Source organism: Pantherophis guttatus, chromosome 7 (assembly GCF_059756535.1).
Source record: "Pantherophis guttatus breed Tessera chromosome 7, ASM5975653v1, whole genome shotgun sequence".
Lineage (NCBI taxonomy): Eukaryota > Metazoa > Chordata > Lepidosauria > Squamata > Colubridae > Pantherophis > Pantherophis guttatus.
This window is the reverse complement of record NC_142069.1, coordinates 79930309-79954449: the sequence shown is the minus strand read 5'-3', so window position 1 is coordinate 79954449 and position 24141 is coordinate 79930309. Positions and strand designations below refer to the sequence as shown.

The window sequence follows — 24141 nt, the reverse complement described above, 5'->3', positions numbered from 1 at the left end:
CATTTTGCCTTCCATTAGTATAATAAGTTACAATTAAACACAGCAAGTTGATGAAACTTTTTCCCAAACATTGCTCTAAGCTAGTGTTTTTCAACCTTGGCAACTTTAAAGATGTGTGAACTTCAACTTCCAGAATTCCAAATCAAAGATATTGAGTTGAATTCTTCCACTGCTATTTTTTGTGTGTGTATGTGTTGCACATGACAGGCAGAGCTCCTATGAGCAAAATAAATTCTTGGATGAGTGGGAGCGTGTTAGCAAAATAGAAGCATGGAAGGAATGAGTGCTAACTGGCACATAAAAAGGGCAACATTGAAATGCCTGGTTCTCGGTAAATCTTATCAACATTTCAATGGCAATGTAACCCATAACCTTTCTTTCTATTAAGACAGTAATTCATTCTTGAGGGTACTAGCAAGAGAAGGGCGTTGAGATTTGTTAATTATGAATATTTATGCCTACATTACTTTCAAGGGTGGGCTTCAAAAATTTTAGCAAGGGGTTCTCTGCTGGGAGGGCATGGCCATGGGCCATGGGTTGCTGGGAGGACATGGCCATGGTGGTCGTGGCCTAGCCGGCCTCCTGCACCATGGGGGGGGGCGTTTTTGTCCTCCCCAGGCTCCAGAGGCTTTTCTTGAGCCTCCGGGAGGGTGAAAACAGCCTCCCCAGACTCCAGAGGCCCTGTGGAGGCCAGAAATGGCCCAGTTTTTGGCCTTCCCAAGCTTCCAGTAGGCTCGTTTTTTACCCTCCCCGAGCATCCGTGCGCACCCTGCACTTACTTGCATCCAAAATGGGCCGTGTGGGGACTCCTGGGAGGGGTGAGGTGGGTGAGGCCAGCCACGAGTGGGATTTGGGGGGTCTCCGAACTGCACAGAATCTTAGCTAGAGGTTCTCCCGAACCCCCAGCAGGCCAGCCCTGATTACTTTTACACAGACACAGACACACACACATATGCAATCACGAGAAATCCCAGCAGGCGGCAAAAACTGGATGCCTTTGGCTGCTCTTGAGAAAGAAGAACAAGATAGCTTTCAGAATGGAAGCCCACCAGAAAATGCCACGGTTATAATGGGACGTCAAAATGCACGTTGGAAGAAACCACGAGAAAATACAAATCACTTCTGTATCGTCACCAAATCCATGAAGATACTTCAGGACTTCAACTCAACTACAGGGCTTGAGTGACTAAGAACTGAAATTCTGAGCTGGAGACAGGCAATAATTACCAAGGCTGTACAGCTACAAAGGCTGTGAAGAGACAGATTTGAATTCATTCTCCCACCCGTCTCCTGAAATACAATACTGCCTTTGGTCAAAGTCACTGGAACAAAATGAGGATGATTTTGCATGCTGGCTGCTTAAGAAAGTGGTTTTTTAAATAGCTTTTGGAAAAGCTACTCAGTTAAACAGTGACTCAGTGAAATCAGATACCATCAGTGCAAAGTGCCTCTTATAACACCTGAGCGCAGGTGCTTGCATGGGGGAGACATTCCCAGATTAGTTATGGTTATGGCCAGCAATGGAAAACCAACTCTTGGTTACATCAATTGATGTCAGACCAAACAACTGCAGACATTAGACCAGAATTGGTATCAAAGTCCAAACAACAGCCAGACTTATCCTTGTTTCCATGAGACCCTCAAATGCAGTGTCATCTTTTTCCCATCATCCCGAGAAGGAAAGGTGATGAATCCATAAACTCAAAGCAACTTTCTTCTCTTAAGGACAAGGAGAGTGATGTCACACAGCTCGTGAGGTCATTATACGAATGACGCCATTACATACCATGTTTCCCCGAAAACAAGACCATGTCTTATATTTTTTTGAACCCTGAAATAAACGTTTGACCTTATTGCCATGCGCTCAAAAGCCCAATTGGGTTTATTATCAGGGTGTTCAGCCCCATCTACGGACCCAAAGAACGCAGCACACACAAAGTCTGTACCAACCTTAGTTTACTAAATTAAACCAGTCTTTTTCAAACAAAGGCTGTTAATTAACTTTCTTAACAGCCTACAAGAATCCAAAGAATAAATAATTGTAATCTTACTAGGATTGGCAGAAAGCCCAGAAGCAATTTGCAGGACACTGATAAAAGAACTAAGATCCAGACGCAAAGGAGAGTGAACTAAGTTGTTTCCTGCAAATTGCCTCAGTCGTCATCCGTCCTTAAATAGGCTAAGGGAGTGGCCAATTAGCCCCAAGCCTTACTCTTGAGGAGACCTCCTCCTGAGGAGCCACTCCTGCCTTTTGGCAGCTCTGCGCACCTGTGCATCGAGAAGAGGCTACTCCTCTTCTTCCTCTTCATCCATGGAAGCTTCTGGAGGTTCTGAAGGCCCTGGCTGAATCCCCGTCTCTGGCACCACATCTTCTCCAGCCTCCTCATTGTCTGACTCGAGTGCCAGCTGCACAGGCTGCTGGTGAAGCACCACACTAGCCTCCTCGCTGTCGGAATCAGCTACTAGCTGCACAGGCTGCGTACGGGCCACAACACAGGGGATGTCTTATTTTGGGGGAAAACAGGGTATTTCACACAGTTTGACCCATGATGTCATCATGCCTTGTAGTGGTCAACTCCTGCTTTCAGTAAAAATGTGGGGATCTCCTCCAACTCATCTCCTTCTAACTCAATTTGCTCTGAACTGTATAGTTCAACAAGACCAGTGGTGGAATGCTGCCGACTTAACAACCGGCTCGGTGAGCGCCTGCCTAAGGCGCTTGTGCACAGTGCTGAAAATGGAGCATTTAGAAGCTCAGCTGCTTACCTTCTGAGCAGGGGTGGGTTCTACTTACCTTTACTACCGGTTCGCAATGGGGCCGCTTGTGCATGCTCTTCTGCACATGCGCAGAAGCTTCCTGATGACATGTGGGTCAATGGGCGGAGCCTCCCACCGGTTTTACTACCAGTTCTTGCGAACCGGTCCGAACTGGGGACAACTCACCACTGCTTCCGAGTCAGCAACGGTAAGTAGAACAGTGAGGGTGGGGGGAATCAGCTGTGCCGTGCGATTGAGATGAGCTATAAAGCAGGAAATAAAGGACAGGATAGAGTGGGGGGGGCAATTGATCGTCGGAGATACTGGTTCACCTGAACAGGTCCGAACCGGCTGAATACCACCTCTGAACAAGACAGTAATTGACAAGTGAGTTTACCCCTTTCTTGCCCAATCCTGGTTTAAGGTATTGTAATCAGGAAATTTTAGATTACTTCCACCTTTATATCATGGATCCTCTCCAGATGCGAGTTCAGAGAGGAAGAGATTGAGTCTGCAGAGGAAAACATGGAGCCAAATATTGATCAGGACTGGGGCACAGAGAATGCTAGTCTGTTGGAACAGCCTCAGCTGGGTTGATCGGACCAGCAACAGATTGAGGCTGAAGGAGGCGAGCTGCAGAAAGTTGACCAGGAGGCTCCAGACAGGACCGCGAGCAGCTGCCACCTGTTAGCAATGAGGAGGAGGTGGAGTCCACACCTCCTCCTGATCCGAGGATACGTAGAGCAGAGAGGATACAGGCATAACGTCGGTCAGCTAGACTAATCATGAGGAGGCAACCTCCCCCCTCATGAGGGGCTGCACTGCATTGTGTCAGGTTTCGAGGTCAACTCAAATAAATTGCATTTCAAACAAAGTCTTTGAAGAAAACTCCCATTTATTAAGCACGACATTCTAAATCCGACTCCATCGTAGCCAACACTGACTTCCAGACCCAAAACCCTCCCTTTCCGTTCCCCACTCCCCTGCACTCATTGGCCATCTTCCAATGGCCACTCTACCCCTAATCTACTGCTCCAGCTCAAAGGAATTTCCCCCCTCCCATCCCATCTCCTAGGGGATATTATCTCCAGGGAAAATAAGTAGGTGAAAAGTCAAACATCCCTTTCCAGACGCCTCCGCTTCTCCTTATGTCAGCACTAGAGTAAATGCAGCTTGAAGTGCTGACACATTGCCTACTTAACCCCGCCCTGAGGAGTTGAGTGTTGCTGGAGCAACGTGTCCAATTCCATGCCTTGTGTGCTCATGCCATGTATACTGGCCTGTTTGAATCATGGGCTGCTTTCCTGGACTTCATGTGTGCCCATTGGACTTGGTTACCCAGTGATTCTGAGCTTGGAATCCGGACCTGTGAAATAGGGGTGCTTTCTGAGGACCTGTTTGGGGAGTTTGAATAAACTCTTGTAGAACTCTTTCCATAGGTAGGGGGGAATGGGACAGCATGCTTTAAATCTGTTGCAAAATTACATTGGTTTTATTAGGATTACAGTGAATATAAAGCAGAAAGGTCTGCAGAGGGTCAATAAAATTTAAACTTGGACTGTAATCCCCTGCCCCCTTTTACAAGGTAAAGGTTCCCCTCGCACATATGTGCTAGTCGTTCCCGACTCTAGGGGGTGATGCTCATCTCCATTTCAAAGCCAAAGAGCCAGCGCTGTCCGAAGACATCTCCGTGGTCATGTGGCCGGCATGACTCAACTCCAAAGGCGCACGGAACGCTGTTATCTTCCCACCAAAGGTGGTCCCTATTTTTCTACTTGCATTTTTTACATGCTTTCGAACTGCTAGGTTGGCAGAAGCTGGGACAAGTAACGGGAGCTCACCCCGTTATACGGCATTAGGGATTCGAACCGCTAAACTGCCAATCTTTCGATTGACAAGCTCAGCGTCTTAGCCACTGAGCCACCACGTCCCCTTCTACATGCACTCTATTTTGTTTTCTTGATTGTTTTCCCCCACCCCCACCCCACCGGTAGACACCCCCCAGAATAAGATGGCCATCAAGTTCCATGCTGGAGGGGGAATTCTGGGAAATGAAGTACATGCATCTTCAAGTTGCCAAGGTGGAGAAACAGTATTCTGAAGTAAGGCATAATGTTTAAAATAAAAGGGTATGCCAAATGAGGCAGTCTGCACGGAATTTTAAAACATAAATTATCAGGAAGAAAAATCCCTTTTAATCAGAGGTATATTTATATCGTGTAAAATCTCAGAGGAGGCGAGGAACTGGAATTTATCTAATTCTTCTAGTCTGGATTGCCATGCGATATATACTGTTCAATTTAGCTGTCAGCATGCAGTTAGCATTCATTGCTGGTCCTAGCTGTTTGGCAGGCCTGAAAATGCAAGTGCAGATTAATTTAGATTCCCTGTTTATAAGTTGCCGTCTGAGATCCTTCTAGCCACAATTCTGCCTTTCAAACCAAGCTACACCCACCTTTCCACCTACAAACCAAAAATTCCCCAAAAGAAACAAAGGCCAGATGGTTTAAAAACAAACCCATCCTTTGCAGCTCACAAATCTCCAGCTGCAGTAGGTAGGTATCTGTCTTTTAAAACAACATATTCCCTTATTTTTCACAGTAAACCATCTGCTCAAAAGTGGCAATCTGTTCTGTAGTGGAAATTAATAATCAGAAGAAAGTGGGACGGCCCTCTAAATAAATTTGAGACTGGCTAGATTCCATGCATCAGAACTCCTGTTTTGCCAGCATGGGAACAAATTACTGGTATATAGTAAGATCTCCATAAAAATATGGGGCATCCTTTCCTTCATTTTCTTTGTCTCTTTGAATATCCTTAAATATCAAAACGGAGGCTATCATTTAGAATAGAATAGAATAGAATAGAATGGAATGGAATGGAATGGAATGGAATGGAATGGAATAGAATAGAATAGAATAGAATAGAATAGAATAGAATAGAATAGAATAGAATAGAATAGAATAACAGAGTTGGAAGGGACCTTGGAGGTCTTCTAGTCCAACCCCCTGCTTAGGCAGGAAACCCTACACCACTTCAGACAAATGGTTATCCATATTATTATATATTTCATATATTATACTAGATCATAGCTTGTTTGGGGGGGTGGTGTCAAAAAGCCACGATTGCCCCTTTTTAACTTGCATTTTCTGACATACACATATCCCCCTGTGAATATTTCCGAGTTAATTTTATCTTTTTTGAAGTAAAACCCAACTCGGCTGCTTTGCACTACATGCTAAAAAATAGTTTGAGTAAACCCTAATGGACCAAGTTCATAATTTTTTTTTAAACTAAAACCAACCAAACAACATTATAACTTAATACAAAGCTTGGATCCTGCCAGTATGCTTGTTATATTATTATATATATTATTTTTTATTGGAAAGCATCCAGAGTGACGTAGGTGAGATGGGCAATGTAGAAATGTGATGAATGAATGAACGAGTATAAATGCTTCAAATGTAAAGACTGCATTCAGATAAAATATAACCATGAAGTCTGTTTCTATTTCATGAGATCCACTGTCCTAGTGCTTTCTCCCAGCCTAAAACCTTTTCCCACCTAAACTATTCATCCAAAATATATGAATTGTTATAAATATAAAATGATATTAAAAACTTCACAACAAAATGAAGCAATATTTATATCCACTGTAATAGAATTATGCATTCTGGTATTTGGTTTTACTGGCTTAGAAAAATGTTACTTGAGGATCATTTTCTAAATCTACATTAGAGCCTATGGTGGAAATCATGATGCTACATCACTGGTGTGATTTGCTTAGTGACATCTTGGTACAGTCCTTTGTCTTCCTAGGATAACTTGAAATAGTTGGTAACCTTTTTGAGGTTTAGGAAATCTAAACATCTTTTCAATCTTTCTTCTCTAGAGCTGAATTGGAAAACTGAATCCCTGTTTGCCTCATCAAAACCACAGTCAGGAAAAAAAAACACCTCAACAAAAAAGGGAATTTGCATCCATTAAAAACCAGGAGGAAAATAGGGGTCCACTATGGGGAAATTCCCATGATCTCTATGAGTCATTGTATATGTTTACATCTATATAGCTGTCAGTCTCATTGCAAACGTGTCTACAGAGATTTACCATATAAATCCAACTAACAGCAATGCAGTAACAATATTTAATAAAATATCAAAGAATATCCTACTGTCATTGTGTCTAGAGCCTGTGGTTTTAACAAGCCTAACTGGGAGAAGAATTTATTATTATTTATTGTATTTGTTCAAAATATTTATTTTATTTGTTCAAAAATAACTTCTTAACATTTTATTTTACATACTCTAGAACTCATAAAGCCTTAATCTGAATGGGACAAATCCTGATTAAGATGCTGTTTATAGCCATATAAAATAGGGTTTTTAGATAGTTTTACTCCGCATTTTTAACTTTTTTGCATGTGGTTTTTAAATTTTGTTAGCTACAATGAGAGCTCGCCATTGACTTTAATCAATCCTATTCTTGCCTGCTCAAACATTTGCTCTTTTCCATCAGGCTCATCCCAAAGTGAACTACATAATAGCGGTCTTATGATCCAATCAATTTAGATAGTAGCTGGGTTCATACTTTTCCCTAGCCTAGGTTTAAACATGGTTTACTGAATAAGTTTCAATGTTGGAGTAAGTCAAACAACATGCCAAAATGTAGTTGGCTTGGCTGAATTTGGACTTCATGTGATCTTTTATGAAACTTTCAATTGGAAGAGCCGTGGTGGCGCAATGGTTAGAATGCAGTATTGCAGGCTAATTCTGCTCTCACTGTCAGGAGTTCGATTCTTTCAATCCTGACCGGCTCAAGGTTGATTCAGCCTTCCAACCTTCTGAGGTCGGTAAAATGAGGACACAGATTGTTGGGGGCAGTAGGCTGATTCTGTAAACTACTTAGAGAGGGTGGTAAAGCACTGTAAAGCAGTATATAAATCTAAGTGCTATTGCTTAATCTGATCTGAATTAAATGGGGATGCGGTTTAAATGCGGATGGATTAAATGGTAAACTCCCGTTCCTTGTCCCAGCTTCTGCCAACCTAGCAGTTCGAAAGCATGTAAAAAATGCAAGTAGAAAAAATAGGGACCACCTTTGGTGGGAAGGTAACAGTGTTCTGTGCGCTTTTGGCATTTAGTCATGCTGGCCACATGACCACGGAGATGTCTTCGGTCAGTGCTGGCTCTTCGGCTTTGAAACGGAGATGAGCACTGCCCCTTAAGAGTCGGGAACGAGTAGCACATATGTGCGAGGGGAACCTTTACCTTTTTAATCTTATCTGGATGAGAGCACATTTATGTTGATGATCCTAGCAAACGAGCTTTCTCTACCAGAAAAACAGATAAATACTCAATCAGTAATTTACCTCTCCAATTCTTGACACTCCTTGCTTGGGTCTAATCTAACTCTCACATCCTCCCTTTTTACCAGCTCACCCAACTGATCAACAACAGAGACCTTCTACTAGGGCAAGGTTTCCCAACCTTGGCAACTTTAAGACATATGACCTTCAACTCCCAGAATTCCCCAGCCATGTTATGTTTTAGGGAGAAAATGAAACACAGCACTACAAAATTACAGACAAATTATTGAGTCTGTCATCTGCACCTCTATAAGTTCTGCAACCCAACAAGACAGACACAGACTTCAGAGCATAATTAGAACTGCAGAAAAAACAATTGCTACCAACATGCCTTCTATTGAGGACCCGTATACTGCACGAGTCAAAAAGAGGGCTGTGAAAATATTTACAGACCCCTCACATCCTGGATATAAATTGTTTCAACTCCTACCGTCAAAATAACGCTATAGAGCAGTGATGGCAAACCTATGGCACAAGTGCCAGAGGTGGCACTCACGAGCCCTCTCTATGGGCACGTGCACTGTTGCCCCAGCCCAGCTCCATTGTGTTTCTCCCACAGCGGGCAGAGAGAGAGAGAGAGGGAGGGAGGGAAAGAGAAAGAGAAAGAGAGAGAGAAAGAGGAAGAGAATAGGAAAGAGAGAGAGAGAAAGACATGGGGAAAGAGAGAGGGTGGAGCGAAAGAGAGAGAGAAAGAGAGGGGGAAAGGGAGAGGATGGAGGGAAAAAGAGAGAGAGAGAAAGAGAAGGGAGAAGAGAGAGGGGGAGAGAGAAAGAGAGGAAAGGAAAGAGAAAATATATCATTGTTAAACGTAATATTTCCAAAAGCTGAAAAAAAATGAAGGGGCATAAAAGTGCATTGATCACGTTTCTCTTAGAACTCTGAACTCTGCATTGCTTATCATTATTTTAGGTAGTAAAACATTATCCAGGTTAAATTGCCGTGTTGGCACTTTGTGATAAATAAGTGATTTTTGGGCTGCAGTTTGGGCACTCGGTCTCTAAAAGGTTTGCCATCAGTGCTATAGAGCACTGCACACCAGAACAACTAGACACAAGAACAGTTTTTTCCCAAATGCCATCACTCTGCTAATGAATGTATCTTGTCTTTTTATGTACACTGAGAGCCTATGCACAAAGACAAATTCCTTGTGTGTCCAATCACACTTGGCCAATAAAGAATCCTATCCTATCCTATCCTATCCTATCCTATCCTATCCTATCCTATCCTATCCTATCCATCTAGCTATCTAAAACAAAAGAGCAACGATTTAAACCTAAGCATTTGATTTTTGCAACGGTCTGTGGGGTAATCTGGTTAATTCCAAAGATGCCCCTGGGAAAATAAGTCCTGATTTCATTACACATGTTTGATCTGTGCTTTATACATCTAAAACCATTCTTCTATTCCCCCAAATCATCCCGTTTTTTCCCCCTTTTCCCAAAATAAGCATAACACAATGTTTTAATTCACAAACAATTTGAATGTCAACAAGCAGTAGACACAATAGAAAAACTTCATTTCCATAATGAAAAAAAATAACCATGTTGCTGGCAGTAGTGACATAAATTCTTTTGGTTTGGGGCCAAGCATAATAACCCTCATTGGAAAGTTTTCACTCTTTTGTAATAAAACACCCTATAACGCAGAAGCAAAAACAGAAGGAAGCAGAAACATGATGACTGACAGAGGAAAATTTCCCTTTTTATTAAGACCGTATTAACTATGGTTTAGAAACCGAGTTTGGTGTAGTGATTGAAGCATCACACTAGAAACTTGGATACCATGAATTCTAGTCCCACCGTAAGCAGAAAGCCAGCAGGGTGATCTTGGGCCAGTCACCTTTTCTCAGCCCTAGGAAGGAGGCAAGGGCCAACCGTTTTTGAAATACCCTGCCAAGAAAACTACAGGGATTTATCTAGGCACTTTCTCAGAATGAAAAATGACTGGATGGAAAGAAAAACCAAAGGTTTAATGATGACTTTGAAACTGAGGTCTGTACCTTGATTTGTAAGATAGAAGTTTTAACCTTTCATGGGCCAAGCTCCTGTGTGATAAGATCTATGCATTTTACAACAGAAGTATGAACATCATATCATAGTCAGGCTGATAGTTTGAGCTCCAAGCTTGGCAGTTTGGTTGCAAACGTTTCATCACCTTTCGAGGAGACATCGTCAGTGTGTTTTGAATTGTGCTCGTCAAAACGCACTGACGATGTCTCCTCGAATGGTGACGAAACGTTTGCAACCAAACTGCCAAGCTCGGAGCTCAAACCAACAGCCTGACTATCAACCCGAGCTACTAATATTCAAACACATTTCAATATCATAGTTTGGTCTAGTGGTAAACATGCTGGCCTAGAAACCAGGAAATGGTGAGTTCTAGTACTGCTATAGGCATGAAAGCTGACTAGGTGACTTTGGGCCTGTCACTCTCTCTCAGCCCAATTCACCTCATAGGGTTGTTGTTGTTGTGGGGAAAATAGGAGAAAGAGAAGGTATGGTCACTGCCTTGAATTATTTATAAAAAATAATAAAGGTGGGATATAAATAAATACATTAAAAATTAATCAACAAAAAGTACATGATAATGTTTGTTTTAATATTGGCAACAACTTCTGTTTAGTTTGTCCGTCCGTCCATCCATCCATCCATCCATCCATCCATCCATCCATCCATCCATTTCAGAACTTGAGATGGCCAATGTTTAATTCCACTGAAACCCAGAATGGTCCACCTGGAATTGCGTGCACACCAGGGTGGATAAAAATTAATCATTTTTTTAAAAAAAAAATCAAAAAAATCAATTTTTTAAAATTTAAATAGGATTTTTTTGATTTTTATCGAATTTATTTTAATAAAAAACTTTTGGAGTAAATATCTACCGTAAGATAGTTTTCTATTTAAGATACAGAAATAATTTAGTTTATTCAGCATGAAATGGAACTTAGTTATGTAGCATGAGGCTGTATATTCTGCAACACTGGGACTATCGGTGAGTCAACAGTGGGTCAAAGGAGTAGCAGAGATGACTGTTGCTCTTTAAAAATTATGATTTAAATCGAGTTGATTTAAATCAAGCCTTTTTACTAGTGATTTAAATCATTATTTAAATTGTAATTTAAATCAACTCGATTTAAATCAAATCCACCCTGGTGCACACACACACACAGACCCACAAAACATGCCAAACTAAACGCCGTACTGTTTTAAAGATAATTAGAGGAACCCTCGAAAAACACCATTAAATTTTATTATAATAATATATGCTGTAATGACATTCCATTGCGTTGGAATGTCACAACATTTCAAGATAAATGGCTGCAGTAGCTAAATTAGCAGGCACAGATTTCTTGACTGTTCCTTGGCTCTTTCTCTTAGGGTAAAAGAAAAACCAAAATTAAATGCTAAAAGAATTGGCTCCTGTGCTGAATTTTAAGGGATTTAGGAATACCTCCGGATTAATTTGTATATCTCTCACTAGAAAGCTATTATATACAGTTTAGGCTTAAATTTTCCTTTATATGTGGTGGAATCAGAGGGGAATTTGCAAGGAAGAGTCAAAAAGTCTTATTTGACCATGTGATCCAAGGCTAAAGCTTTTATTACATGGATGCAGTTCTATCTTGACTAGTTTGAACCAACCCGGGAGCCCGTGGTAGAGGTTTCCACTAAACTGTTGATTTGAACGACGGTAAAGGTTCCCCTCGCACATTTGTGCTAGTCGTTCCTGACTCTAGGGGGCGGTGCTCATCTCCGTTTCAAAGCCGAAAAGCCAGCACTGTCCGAAGACGTCTGCGTGGTCATGTGACCGGCATGACTAAACACCAAAGGCGCACGGAACGCTGTTACCTTCCCACCAAAGGTGGTCCCTATTTTCCTACTTGCATTTTTTACGTGCTTTTGAACTGCTAGGTTGGCAGAAGCTGGGACAAGTAACGGGAGCTCACCTCGTTACGCGGCACTAGGGATTCAAACTGAACTGCCAACCTTTCGATCGACAAGCTCAGCATATTAGCAACTGAGCCACCGCATCCCTTGAATGACGGTACTACAATGTATTTAATTTTTAGATTGCTTATCAAGATCACAACAGAGTTTACAATGCAGTGCAATCTAATATCAGTTAATGAGATGTCTGAAAATGCACAAAGCTCAGACTGTTCTATTTCGGTGCATTTCTACTACAGGTTTAAGGACGTATGTTCATATAGCACTGCCACAAAATTATAAGACTAGGAGCCAGATTCAGCTTCCAAAAGGGGAGGTTTTATTTCTAGCTTTTCTGTCCAATCGAATCTTGCGAAGCGAAAAGTAGAATGGGCAGTTTTCCGCAGTTGTGATCAGAGTTTATGATCCTGCAGAATACAATTGCTTCATTCTTAACCAACCCAGAGGGAACAATGGAAATGGACTGCATTTATACAAGAGTGCATGTTTTATAAAAGTAAAATTATTCAGCTGGACAGAATTAACTTCTGAAGGTCACCGATGTAATTTATAGAACAATCTGAAATTTTCCAGCCAATCAGACTTTTCTGTGTATTTGATTTCCCAATAGCATACACAACTTGACTTCAATTGCATTGTAGCTCGAGTCTTGTAGAACTGAGTAAATAATTCTTTTTATTAACTTAGCAGTTAGGGGGCACCGTTCATATTTCTTTCACAGACAATCATATTTGATAAATTAAACCCCCTCCCCCTCAAACCACACACTTTTGACAAATTAAAACAGGAAACAAAGGTCTCCAAATTACTTCTGCTTGAATATACAAGATAAGTAAAATAGAGTGTTCATTTTAAGTATGTGGGTGTCCGTTTCCAGTCTGGATGACACACGATTTTTCACATACACAATGACTCAAATGGAACCAAAACAATTTCTAACACAAACACCCACTGAACATCTGCAAAACTTAAAAGAAATCTCTGCCTCAATCACCCAATCACCCCAAATACATTTGACACACAAGGGTACCTGCAGGCCTGCACATTAAAAAACTTAGATTGAATAGTCAAGAAGTAGATGTTAGACGGAGATAAAGATCCAAGAGAGAATATGGGAGGCAGGTCAAAAAAAGCATAGCAACTAAAGTACTGAAGCGGGCAAGAGATGATGGATAGAAAGGAAAGGGTTTCTTTTTTTGTTGTTGTTTTGATTTGCTTTCCTTTCTCTCTTTCTTTCCCTTTTTTAAAGAATGGTGGCATGATTAGAAGCTAGGTAGAAATAAGAGAAGGGGAAACATTTGTATATACATAACTTTATATAATAGAATAAGAGTAATAATAAAATGGGAAAACCAGAGATTGAATGATGGTGTAAATAAGTACGTTTTAATAATATTGTTATTGGCATTGGAATAATACATTGAAATATTGAGCAATTAAATAATGAAAGAACATACTTTAATATAAACATGTGTATTACTATCAGAATTATATAGATTTGATCGGACTGTAAGAATATTAGATTAGTTTTGTATATGTAAATAATATTGTGATTGGTATTAGAATTGTGTATTGAAACCTCGAATAATGAAATAATGAATGATTGTATCTTAATACAAATAGATGCAAAGAGTGAAATATGGGAGGTAAGTTAAAAATGAACAGTATTTAAAGCACCAAAGTGGGAGAGAAATGTTGGATAGAAAACATATTTTAATAAAAGGGTGACATGATTAAAAGTCAGAATAGAGATAGAAATAAGAGAAAGGGGGAATATTAGTGTATGCTTTTTTACATAATAAAATAAAAGCAATAACAAGAGGGAAGCTTAGAAAATGAATGGTGGTATTATTATGTATGATCAAATAATATGGTGACTGGCATTAGAGCAATATATTAAAACATGGAATAATTAAATAACAATAGACTATAACTTAATATAAATGTGTATTATTATTAGAAACATATAAGTTGGTTGAATGTAATAACTATGATAATTATACTAGTTTTATTTTTATTAGAATGTATGACACCACACTGTTCATGCATTGATATGTATATGTAAAATAAAATAAAAAACTTGGGGGGAAAAAGGTCAAGATGGTAACCACACAACAGAAACTTCACCCTTTCCTCGTTGATTTTGCATTGGATATCAGCACCCCAACAGTCTGTTTTTGCTGAGGACCTCTCCTGGTTCCTGTGCTAAACTTTCCCATCTCTTCTTAATGCTATTCTTTTTTCATGCCTTATTATTTGGAAGCCATTATTTTCTTAAAGTAGGTTGAGAAATTCTGGGACTTGAAGTCCACCATCTTCAAAGTTGCTGAGGTTGGAAGACACTGGTTTTAAAAGAAAGACTTTAACCTGGTAACTTCCAAGGGGGCTGACAACAGGCTGGAGTGGGAGCTAAAAAGACGGAGAAGGAATAAAACCAAATCAAGATGGCAACTGCAACCCCAAGACTGAAGCCTTTTACAAACCTCTTGCAACATCAGACTCTGGATGGTAGCCAGCTTCATCACTACCTCAGTCAGGAACCAGTCTCCCTAGAGAGTGAGTATAAATCTAAGTCTAGTAATTTGTTAGCCACTATAGGGCAGCAGGGACAAAACAGGGGTGAAATCCAGCAGGTTCTGACAGATTCTGGAGAACCGGTAGCGGAAATTTTGAGTAGTTCAGAGAACCTGCAAATGACACCTCTGGCTGGCCCCACAGTGGGGTGGGAATGGAAATTTTGCAATATCCTTCCCCCAGGAGTGGGGAGGGATTGGGGATTTTGCAGTATCCTTCCCCTGCCACGCCCACCAAGCCACACCACGCCCACCAAGCCACACCATGCCCACCAAGCCACGCCCACAGAACCGGTAGTAAAAAAAATTGAATTTCACCACAGGGACAAAATATATAAATTGTCCTTCCTCAGCATCTGGAAGCATGTGGTGCCAGCCAGGAGTGGGAGGGGTGGGGTGGGTGGGGCCAGTTCTCCAAACTGCACAGAATCTTAGCTAGAGGTTCTTCCGAACCCCTGCGAACCCCCAGCAACCCACCCCTGCCTCCCCCCCACTCAAGAGAAGCAAGCAAGTAATGCACTAAGTACAATGCGCTAAGCAATAGCCTTCATCCTTTTGTATATTTATACAAAGTCAGCTTATTGCCCCCACAACTGGGTCCTCAATTTACCTACCTTAGAAAGGATGGAAGGCTGAGTCAACCTTGAGCCTGGCGAGATTCGAACCTGCAGTAATTGCAGGCAGCTGGTCTTAATAACAGGGTGCTTTAGACCACTATACTACCAAGGCTCTTTCCTCCACAAGGCTTGGCCCCAGCTCTTCTCAGGCCTTGAGGGCCCAATAGAAGATCAAGGAAGGTGGCTGGTCAAGTGGCAGCTGAAGAACGCCTGGGGTTCTTCTGCAAGGTCTACCCCCTTGCTCTCCACTATCCACCTGACCATCCCAGTCCTACCTTCCTCTGGGAGGATGCTATAATCATGGCATTTCAATGTCTGGCTAAAACAAGCAAACAAGCAGTTAAAAAGATGCCAAGGAATCAAAGCTTTTCTCCAAAAGCTACTTTTATCCATTCCACTTGCTCTAGAGTCCTGCTTCTCAGCAGGAAGCAAACTCTTGGCTAATACCAAACATCTGAACAAGGCAGTACTTAAATGGGAAGTTGGGTGGTAGGCTGAAAAGTCAAAATGAACATCTGGAAAGGCCAGTTGGACAATCTGTCTGATTGAGACAGGTCTCAAATAAAAACAAAACCTCAGCTGATTTGCATGCCCCCAAGGATCTTTCATTATATCCTGGTTTGCAGGTTCCTCTACCATTAGGGCTTGTTTACTACCATAAAGGTAAGAAGGATTTGGATTAGCTGTAGTTCACATGGCATACAACACCAGCCACAGTGTGGTAGTACCAACTACATCTTTAGAGATGAGTGATTTGGTCTGTAAAGGCTTTGCACATAGGTTGATGTCAGGCCCCAACAACCAAGTAAGTCACACTGGCTTACTTCAACAATTTCCTTTACAGTTTCCCACCTATAGATAGAAATCTTGCCAAAGTAAAGCAGATTACCGGTACTTACATCATTAAAGATATATTTTGAGAATTGCTAGGGAGGAACTGCCTTAACTAGGCTGCATAAATAAGAGGGCTAGAATCAAGATCACGTCAGGTGTTAATACTAATTTATAATGCCTTGGTAAGGCCACACTTGAAATGCTGCATCCAGTTTTGGCCACCACAATGTAAAAAAAGATGTGGAGACTCTAGAAAGAGTGCAGAGAAGAGCAACAAAGATGATTAGGGGACTGGAGGCTAAAACATATGAAGAACGGTTGCAGGGACTGGGTATGTCTAGTTTAATGAAAAGAAGGACTAGGGGAGACATGATAGCAGTCTTCCAATATCTCAGGGGCTGCCACGAAGAAGAGGGAGTCAAGCTATTCTCCAAAGCACCTGAGGGCAGGACAAGAAGCAATGGGTGGAAACTAATCAAGGAGAAAAGCAACCTAGAACTAAAGAGAAATTTCCTGACAGAACAATTAATCAGTGGAATAACTTGCCTCCAGAAGTTGTGAATCCTCCAACACTGGAAGTTTTTAAGAAGATATTGGATAACCATTTGTCTGCAGTGGTGTAGGGTTTCCTGCCTAGGCAGGGGGTTGGACTAGAAGACCTCCAAGGTCCCTTCCTACTCTGTTATTCCATATTCTGCTAAGAACACTGCATGAACACCAACACAAGGAGTCCATTTTGACTCAAGAAAGACTACTTTGCTTCTCTGGAGCACGGAAACACCCAAAAGGGTCAGTCTCTCTTCACAGCCATGATTTGCCAATGCTGTGTAGTTTCAGTTGCACACTGAAAATGAATTGCTGCTCATCCATCTGTGGCAAATAAACTGTTTCCCCAAGCCACTGAGCCAGGTAGCTTACAGAATTGCAATTTCTTTGGAACCATTCATGCCTTGCAAATAATAAAAGACCGCGATGGGTGACTGCTTTTTTCTCTCTCTCTTTGTGTACTCATGTTTCTAGTAAACACTTTTTCAGGTCTTTGTATTTTCCTAAAATACTGGAACAAAGTAGCCTCAGGAGGCCACACAAGGCTTAATCATAGATCCTTGTTGACTGCAAATCAATGCTGCGTGATGCGAACACTAGTCGGAAATTCAGGAGCTAGCGGCGTCCTTGACATCTGGGGCTTTCTGAGCAGATGTCAAAGCCCAGGTTCCTCCTGAGCCGTGCTCCTTTCGAATCATGCTATGTGATTCCATGCACAAGGGGCACTTAATTCCATGTTACAAGGGGTGCCACTCTCCTATATTCATTCTAGCAATTCAGAAATGTAAGGCATATTAAATTTTTTTATCTTAAGTCAAAGAGTGAGAGAAAGTACACAGCACATGAATTTGATTAAAGTCCTTGACTTCCTGGTTGATGTTTATAGATCTTGAAAAGAATCAAGCAGAGTAGACCCTGAATAAGAGTTGGATTAGAGACATTGTGAAATCCGGAGGCCAAAAGCAAATTTGGGACAAGAAAAGAGCATCTCAGAAGACATCTGATTTCATTTTTATTTTATTATTTATTTTATATTGGAGTATATGCCCTACCCTTCTGCTTCAAATCTACCAGTAAAGTTAATCAATCAAGATAAATTAAAAAGAAGATTAAAATCAATTTCATGAAATCAATGAACAGTTAAAACATTGGTAGATGTATTTTTGCCATTTTTCTAAACAGGGAAAGGGGAAATGTACCCCTTGTCAGACCTGCCTCAGTCAGATCCCTTACGAAAGAAAGACCATCGACTTCATTTGACTGAAATGATAGGTTATTTTACTAAAGGTTATTGGTTGCAGTAAAGTCAGGCTAGAACTAAGTTTCCCACACGAAAGTTTACAAATTTTTCTCCTCATCCCAGCCCTCTCCCTATGACCAGTTCATCTTCAGCCAATGAAGAGCCGCATAGGTGTTTTGAGAATCACTGAGATGTATGGGGCAATCCACATTCCGTTCTCAGGGTGCGTGGCCTTGAGTACGGACACAAACTGGTTCTGTGCTTCCCTGCTCCTTGTCAAGCAGTCATTCCCCTTTTCCTATTTCCCATCACATCCCCATGCATGTTTATAGCCCATTTGTCCAGTTTAATGGAAAAAAAACACTAGGAGTCACATGATATCAGTGTTCCAATATCTCAGGGGTTGCCACAAAGAAGAGGAAATCAAGCTATTCTCCAAAACACCTGAAGGCAGGGCAAGAAGCAATGGATGGAAATTATTCAAGGAGAGAAGCAACTTAGAACTAAGAAGAAATTTCCTGATAGTTAGAACAATTAATCAGTGGAACAACTTGCCAGCAGAAGTTGTGAATGCTCCAACACTGGAAATTTTAAAGAAAAGATTAGACAACATTATCTTTCTGAAATGGTATAGGGTTTCCTATCTGAGCAGGGGATCGGACTAGAAAACTTCCAAGGTCCCTTCCAACTCTCTTGTTTTGTTATTTATCCTGGACACACACTCTCTCTCTCTCTCTCTCCCTCCCCCTCTCCTTCTCACTCACACACACACATTCCTCTGTCATTGGTGGCATCTTATCAATTTTTCAAGCAGGGAGTTGGACTAGAAGACCTCCAAGGTTCCTTCCATCTCTGTTATTCTGTTCAGTGTCTTCACAGAAATACACCATATTTGATGGTATCAAAAGCTGATGAGACATCCTGGAGAAAATTGTAGGGCTTCGCTTCCCTCACCCAGTTTTAACACAGATCATCCATCCAAGTCACCCAATTACCATATCCCAGAAGAAACCCTGATTAGAACGAACTCAGATAATCAGCTTCTAGAACTGCAAGGCCAGCATTTGCTCAATTACCCCAACCCCAAAATAGAATTTTCTTGACCTAGAATTGCAAAGAACTTCTGAGAGTTTTCATTAGAGGTCTTATCACTGGCTCCTTAAGCAAGTAAGAATACATTCCATGCTCAAGAAATATTATGGCTTTTAATCAGATATGGCGGTTGCCAATCAAGGTCAATTTAATTAGCGGGGAGCGAAAGGGTCAAGCAAACAAGTGGGGTGTCAGGATGGTGTGACTGTGTGGCTGAAGGTGGGACTTCCACAATTGTGGCCACTTCTTTGATCAGCCAACAGACACCCTGATCTGCAAAAGTTCTGTATGTACAGAAACAATGACAATCAAAGTTTCCTCTAAAAGATCATCCCTAACTCTAGAGACCCATTTGAGGCTCATCTTTTTTACCTTTGCCTGCAAGAAACAATGAAAATGTTTCTTTTCCAGCTAGATGTCTAAGCTTCTTGGATGAGAAGTGAATCGCATTGAAAAATCGCACCTTTGGGACAACCATGACCTGGATGGCAGAGAATCTCCATAGACATTTAGCAATACACCTTCGAATGGGTGAGGGAATATGAACTGAGCCTGGATAGCTCAGCAGACTAATGCATTATAATTTAACTCCAGCTGCCTGCAATTAGTAAGTTTGAATCTTGCCAGGCTCACGGTTGACTCAGCCTTCTATCCTTTCTAAGGTAGGTAAATTGAGGACCCAGTTTGTGGGGGCAATAAGCTGACTTTGTATAAAATATACAAAAGTATGAAGGCTATTGCTTAACGCACTGTAAGCCGCCCTGAGTCTCCGGAGAAGGGCGGCATATAAATCAAATTTAAAAAAAAAAGAAAACGGATTTCCAGAAAAATTGCAGACCACAGGAACCATTTATGCTTCGGTTTGAGATGCAGACAAGTCAGGCTCATCCCCAACAGCCTGTGCCTTTGCTCAACAGTGAAGGGACACAGAGCAAAAAACATCCTGGAGAAAGCACAGCTCCAACTTCTCAGTGAAAGAATCAAAGCTGAAGAAGCTTCTTGGATGAGAAGGGAAACTTCTTGAAAAAACAAAAACAAAAACCCAGAAAGTCCAGTTGCCTCTTGAAAAAGCACCTTTGGGTTGCCCAGCTAGCCCCATCTGTTATACCTTGTAGGAGAGTATGCTCAGGAGTTGGCAACAGGGTGGATAAAAATCAATGATTTTTTAAAAAAAATAAAAATAAATCAGATTTTTTTTATTTAAATCGGATTTTTTTGATTTAAATCGGATTTTTTTGATTTTTATCGAATTTATTTTAATAAAAAAACTTTTGGGGTAAAAATCTATCGTAATATAGTTTTCTATTTAAGATACATAAATAATTTAGTTTACTCAGCATGAAATGGAGCTTAGTTATGTAGCATGAGGCTGTATATTCTGCAACACTGGGACTATCGGTGAGTCAACAATGGGTCAAAGGAGTAGCAGAGATGACAGTTGCTCTTTAAAAATTATGATTTAAATCGAGTTGATTTAAATCAAGCCTTTTCACTAGTGATTTAAATCATGATTTAAATTGTGATTTAAATCAACTCGATTTAAATCAAGTCCACCCTGGTTGGCAACCTGATCCAGGGAGAGACACAACTGAAGGAAGGCTCCATATCCTGCTTGAAAGCTGCCTGCATGAACTTCTATGTCTAACCATATTCTACAAACCCGGTGCACTGGGTTATCCATTTAATATGTCCATTAAATTTATATGGCACTTCTTTTCTCCAGAAGAAGAAGAAGCTTAGATGAGGATTTCCCTTTCGGTCATCAACTCAACAACTCTGTAAGATAGGCTGGGCTGAAAGAGATTTGCAACTGGTTGCAAATCGTCCAGCTAATTTACGGATCTGACAATAGACTTTGAACCCAGGTTTAGTAATTCTTCCCCTCCATACCACTGTATTTCGCTCATTAATTCAGGATTCAGTGTAGAACGTAAACCAGAGAAAGTGGTCAGTTCAGAAAGTCTTCTCTACCATCCAGCTCAATGGGCCTGTATAATCTTCCCAACTGGACGTGCTTCATTCCAGGAGGTTTATCCACTCCAAAACCCATCCAAATCCTAAGCAATCTGGCCCTGTGGGGCCCTAGTTCCAATTCTTAAAGGAGCCTCCAAGCAGCCAAGACTCCAACCAGGCTTCACCCAGACTTTACAAAGCAACCGCATCCTTTCCTTAGGATTGCCCTGTTGCAGACACATCAGTCGCCTACTTCTGCACCTGGAATAGAGCTGGAAGGGACCTTTGGAGGTCTCCTAGTCCAACCCCCTGCTCAGGCAGGAGACTATCTTTCTATACCAGGGGTCACCAACCTTTCAGACCTCAAGGACCACTAAATTCAAAATTTGAAATCCCGCAGACCACTAATATGATCTGCCTAATGACTGGGTGGGTGGGCGTGGCTAGGCGGTCATGTGACTGGGTGGGCGTGGTCAACTCGATGTCACTTACATTGAGAGGCGCCTCGCCGGCCTCTACTCGCTCCACCCCTCCCAGCCACTCCTTGCCTGCCCACTGGGCTCCTTAGGGCCCCAGCAGGAAGCAGTTGTTGGAGCTAGGCAGGCACTACGAAAAAGAGTTAGCAAAACAGCTGGCTCAGTTCAAATTGGATCTGACTGAGAAGAAGGTTCATCAGAAGCACCTCACTGAGGACTACAAGCATAGGCTTTCCAAGCAGAGGGAAGACCTGCGGGAGAGCAAGGCCAGGTACCGGCGTCTGGAGGCTCAGCCTTTGCCCAAAGCCCTGCCCCAAAGTTGGAATTTCTGCCCCCCTCCAACCCACACAAAAAGACCCCAAAGGGGGAGACTATGCAACAACACAAATGTTCATTGCACATATCCATCCCAGGGGCCGTAATTTGAGGACCCCTGATTTAGCGCAATATAAACAATGCAAATCATTTTTCTGCGGACCACCAAAATTTTCTCACGGACCACCAAATGGTGATTGCTGTAATACAGGGTGGATTTGATTTAAATCGAATTGATTTAAATCACAGTTTAAATCATGATTTAAATCACTAGTAAAAAGCCTGGATTTAAATCAACTCGATTTAAATCATAATTTTTAAAGAGCAGCTGTCATCTCTGCTACTCCTTTGACCCACTGTTGACTCACCGATAGTCCCAGTGTTGCAGAATATACAGCCTCATGCTACATAACTAAGCTCCATTTCATGCTGAATAAATTAAATTATTTATGTATCTTAAATAGAAAACTATCTTACGATAGCTTTTTATCCCAAAAGTTTTTTATTAAAATAAATTCAATAAAAATCAAAAAAATCCGATTTAAATTAAAAAAAATCCGATTTAAATAAAAAAAATCCAATTTAAATCAAAAAATCAGATTTTTTTGATTTTTTTTAAAAAAATCATTGATTTTTATCCACCCTGGTTCTATACCATTTCAGACAAATGGTATAAATCCAGTCTCTTCTTTCAAATCTTCAGGGATGGAGCACCTACCACCTACTGTTCCGGTGGTTCGAATCCCTAGTACAGCTGCCCCGCTTGTGAGCAGGGGGTTGGACTAGATGACCTCTCAAGTCCCTTCCAACTCTGTTACTGTTACTTCTGAAGGCCAGCTGTTCCAAGGCAAGCTCTTTCTGGAAAGGCAGCCAGAGCTTGGTGCCAAAGCTCCCCTCATACCTTCCTCTCCCCCCCCACACCCTCCCCTCTGCGGGATCCCCCCCCCCAAGGAGGCGGGGGTGGGGTTTGCCGTGTGTGTGTGTGTGTGTGTGTGTGTGTGTGTGTGTGTGTGTGTGTGTGTGTGTGTGTGGAGAGAATTTGTCCGGACCTTCTGTCTGTTCTGACACTCGCGCGTTCCGTACCTGGATTTCCTCGGGGTCTCCCCTCCAAATCCCAGTCAGCCCAGCACATCCCCTCCCCTCCCCTCCCGCGCGTTGAGCTAAAGCCGGACTGCAGCCCTCCGGGAAGGAGAAGAGGGGGAGAACCGGCGCCGCTCCATCGCCGGCAACCGCTGGAACTGGCCGGCTTAGATCCGCAGAGAAAGCAGCCGAAGGAAGCCGAGACCCGCCCCCTCCCCGAAACCCGGCTCTCCGCTCCTCCGTCCCCCCCACCCCACCTCCAGCCTCCTCCCGCTCACCTTGGGCGACGGGCGGCCGCGACCACCCCCCCGGGTTCCCTCGCGCGGCAGCAGCGACTGCGCGGGCGACCCTCGGGGCTCCTTCTCTCGCCGCTCTCCTCCTCACCGGCCGGCCTCGCCGCGGGAAGCGAGGCACCCCCAGACTCCTTTCCCGGCCGGGGGCCCGTGGGAAATCCGGCGGGCGCTGAGGCGAGCAGCCGCATTTGCAGCCCGGCGGGGGGGAGAATCCCTCGGCGAGGCGACGGCAGCCGCAGCGGGAGAGATGGAGATGGAAACGGGACTCAGGCGCTGCGCAAGCGGACTCCGCCGTTGGCCCCCCTGCTATCTTCCGCTGCCATTTTGCACCCCTCCCTCACTCCCTCCCTCCCTCCGGCCGCGGGGGTGCTTTGCCCGAGGGCGGAGCGCCAAAGGGCGGCGGGGCAGCGCTCTCTTCTTTCTTCCTTCCTTCCTTCCTGCCGGCCGAGATGTGCCGGTCCGGAGGAGGCGGGCGGGGAACGCCGCCAGTCGCCTCCTCCCGTTAGCGCGCGCGGACCCCGCTTCGGGCTCCCTCAAGGTCACCAAGCGGGCCTCGGCGATTTCCGCCACTCCTCGCTCTACGACGGAGCAGGTGCAAGAAAGCCGGCCGAGGGAGGGGCCGGGGGTGTTTGTCTCTCGCCTCGCCCGGCCTGAGAGGCTGACCGGAGAAGAGAATGGGTGGGTTGGGGGGTTTCCTGCAACTCTGGCCGTGCTTTGCGAGCCCCGGAGAGTTGATTTGTTAAGACTTTGAAAAAAGTGCTGGTTGGCTTTTGGTTGCAAAAATGGGGCTTTTGCTGCAGACAAAATTACAGAGTTGGAAGGGACCATGGAGGTCATCTAGTCCAACCCCCTGTTCAAGCAGGAGACCCTGGCCCAGTGGTGGGATTCAAATAATTTGACAACCGGTTCTCTGCCCTAATGACCAGCTGGGTAGGTGTGGCTTGCTGGTCATATGACCGTGTGGGCGTGGCCAACTCAACATTACTCACATGGATGGGCGCTTCGCCTTAGCTGTTACAATGTAATAAGGGTTAACCAGAGAGGCAGTTTCTG

At 42.9% G+C, this 24141-nt stretch overlaps 1 protein-coding gene across 9 annotated transcripts in view; it reads right to left on the bottom strand.

The window, feature by feature from the left end:
- PRR5 (proline rich 5) overlaps positions 1-23618 on the bottom strand; it is a 100416-nt gene extending 76798 nt beyond the window's left edge. For 2 of the 9 annotated variants that reach the window (XM_087874286.1, XM_087874290.1), the window contains exon 1: positions 23074-23618. The gene's annotated coding sequence lies outside the window, so the exon portion shown is untranslated. Of the gene's footprint in view, positions 1-22798; positions 22983-23073 lie in introns of those variants that run through there. The other 7 variants (XM_087874284.1, XM_087874295.1, XM_087874287.1 and 4 more) reach the window with 6 other exon arrangements.
- Between the last annotated feature and the right edge of the window lie 523 nt (positions 23619-24141).